We start from the raw sequence: 3055 nt of genomic DNA, 5'->3' as shown, positions 1-3055 counted from the left end.
AATGGCGTTCAGAGTATCAATCTCAAGAACTCCTTTCTTCTGATTAGTCCCATTGTTCACAGGGTTCCTTTCAGAAGTGTACATGAATTGGTTATTTGCAACCATTTCAATTAGCTCTTGAGCCTCTGTAGGCGTCTTCTTCAGATGAAGAGACCCTCCAGCAGAGCTATCCAAAGACATCTTAGATAGTTCAGACAGACCATCATAGAAAATACCTATGATGCTCCATTCAGAAAGCATGTCAGATGGACATTTTCTGATTAATTGTTTGTATCTTTCCCAAGCTTCATAGAGGGATTCTCCATCCTTCTGTCTGAAGGTTTGGACTTCCACTCTAAGCTTACTCAATTTTTGAGGTGGGAAGAACTTTGCCAAGAAGGCATTGACTAGCTTTTCCCATGAGTCCAGGCTTTCTTTAGGTTGTGAGTCCAACCATGTCCTAGCTCTGTCTCTTACAGCAAAAGGGAATAGCATAAGTCTGTAGACCTCAGGGTCAACCCCATTAGTCTTGACAGTGTCACAGATTTGCAAGAATTCAGCTAAGAACTGATGAGGATCTTCCAATGGAAGTCCATGGAACTTGCAATTCTGTTGCATTAGAGAAACTAATTGAGACTTAAGCTCAAAGTTGTTTGCTCCAATGGCAGGGATAGAGATGCTTCTCCCATAGAAGTCGGGAGTAGGTGCAGTAAAGTCACCCAGCACCTTCCTTGCATTGTTGTTGTTTTCGGCTGCCATGTGTTCTTCTTCTTTGAAGAATTCGGTTAGGTCCTCTACAGAGAATTTTGCCTTAGCTTCTCTTAGCTTTCGCTTCAAGGTCCTTTCAGGTTCAGGGTCAGCTTCAACAAGAATGCCTTTGTCTTTGTTCCTGCTCATGTGAAAGAGAAGAGAACAATAAAATATGGAATCCTCTATGTCACAGTATAGAGATTCCTTGAGGTGTCAGAGGAACAGAAAAACAGGAAGAAGAGGTAGAGAATTCGAACTTAATTAGATAGAGTTCGAATTGTGCATTGGGAAGGAGTGATACTCCATAAATAGAAGGATGTGGGAAGAGAGGAAGAAATTTTCAAAAATCAAGTGAAATATTTTGAAAACATTTAAAAAAAATTAATTAATTTTCGAAAATCAAGAGTGAGAAAGAGATCAAGAAATTTTTGAAAAAGATTTTTGAAATAAGAAATAAAAAAGATATGATTTGGAAACTATTTTGAAAAAGATGTGATTAAAAAGATATGATTGAAAAGTTATGGTTTTAAAAAGATATGATTTGAAAAGATATGATTTTGAAAACAATTTAAAAAGATTTGATTTTAAAAATTAATGACTTGCCTAACAAGAAAAGATATGATTCAAACATTAAACCTTTCTCAACAGAAAAGGCAACATACTTAAAATGTTTAATCAAATCATTAATTGTTAGTAAGTATCTTTGAAAAAGGAAAGAAATTGATTTTGAAAACATTTGATTGAAAAGATATGATTTGAAAAAGATTTGATTTTGAAAAACTTTGAAAACTTGAAAAAAAATTGATTTTGAAAACAAAATCCTCCCCCTTGTGCCATCCTGGCGTTAAACGCCCAGAATGGTGCACATTCTGGCGTTAACGCCCAATGCACTACCTTTTTGGGCGTTAAACGCCCAACCAGGCACCCTGGCTGGCGTTCAAACGCCAGTCTGTCCTTCTTCACTAGGCGTTTTGAACGCCCAGCTTTTTCTGTGTAATTCCTCTGCTGCATGTTCTGAATCTTCAGTTCCCTGTACTATTGACTTGAAAATAGAACTAAGATCATATAAACAATGCATGCAAGACACCAAACTTAAAATGAGACACTAGACTGAACAAGAAACATAAAATATTTTTGGGTTTTTTTTTTATGATTTTGTAAATTTTTTTGGATTTTTCGAAAATTAAGTGGAAGAAGAAAATAAAGGTATCGAAATTCTTAATGAGAATTCCAGGAATCATGCAATGTTAGTCTAAAGCTTCAGTCTAAAGGAATTAGACATGAATAGGCAAGCTTCAGCAGAACATTGCATTCAAGAGCTAAATTGATGATAATCAATCAGCTTTGGTGATGATAAGAACATCACCTTGAAACACTAGAATTCATTCTTAAGAATTCTGAAAAATACCTAATCTAAGCAACAAGATGAACCGTCAGTTGTCCATACACAAAACAATCCCCGGCAACGGCGCCAAAAACTTGGTGCGCGAAATTGTGATCACTACACAACTTTGCATAACTAACCAGCAAGTGCACTGGGTCGTCCAAGTAATAAACCTTACGCGAGTAAGGGTCGATCCATGGAGATTGTTGGTATGAAGCAAGCTATGGTCACCTTGTAAATCTCAGTCAGGCAGACTCAAATGGGTATAGATGATGAATAAAGCATAAAGATAAAGAGAGAGATACTTATGTATATCATTGGTGATAGCTTCAGATAAGCGTATGAAGATGCCTTCCCTTCCATCTCTCTGCTTTCCTACTGTCTTCATCCAATCCTTCTTACTCCTTTCCATGGCAAGCTTATGCAAGGGTTTCACCGTTGTCAGTGGCTACCTCCCATCCTCTCAGTGAAAATGTTCCTATGCTCTGTCACAGCATATGGCTAATCAGCTGTCGGTTCTCGGTCAGGCTGGAATAGAATCCAGCGATTCTTTTGCGTCTGTCACTAACGCCCCGCCTGCTAGGAGTTTGAAGCACGTCACAGTCATTCAATCATTGAATCCTACTCAGAATACCACAGACAAGGTTAGACCTTCCGGATTCTCTTGAATGCCGCCATCAGTTCTCGCCTATACCACGAAGACTCTGATCTCACGGAATGGCTGGCTCGTTTGTCAGGCGAGCACTCGTTTGTCAGGCGATCAACCATGCATCGTGTATCAGGAATCCAAGAGATATTCACTAGAGCCTCGTATGCTTGTAGAACAAGAGTGGTTGTCAGTCACTTTGTTCATGAGTGAGAATGATGATGAGTGTCACGGATCATCACATTCATCAAGTTGAAGAACAAGTGATATCTTGGACAAAGAACAAGCGGAATTGA

General features: G+C 38.5%; 1 non-coding gene across 1 annotated transcript; it reads left to right on the top strand.

The window, feature by feature from the left end:
- Positions 1–238: 238 nt before the first annotated feature.
- Positions 239–342, top strand: LOC130937647 (small nucleolar RNA R71). The gene has a single exon (XR_009068856.1). It is a non-coding gene; the product is annotated as a small nucleolar RNA R71 (small nucleolar RNA).
- The last annotated feature ends 2713 nt before the right edge of the window (positions 343–3055 follow it).

This window comes from Arachis stenosperma, chromosome 6 (assembly GCF_014773155.1).
Source record: "Arachis stenosperma cultivar V10309 chromosome 6, arast.V10309.gnm1.PFL2, whole genome shotgun sequence".
Lineage (NCBI taxonomy): Eukaryota > Viridiplantae > Streptophyta > Magnoliopsida > Fabales > Fabaceae > Arachis > Arachis stenosperma.
Note: the sequence above shows the minus strand (reverse complement) of the source record. Positions and strands in the feature narration are given on the sequence as shown.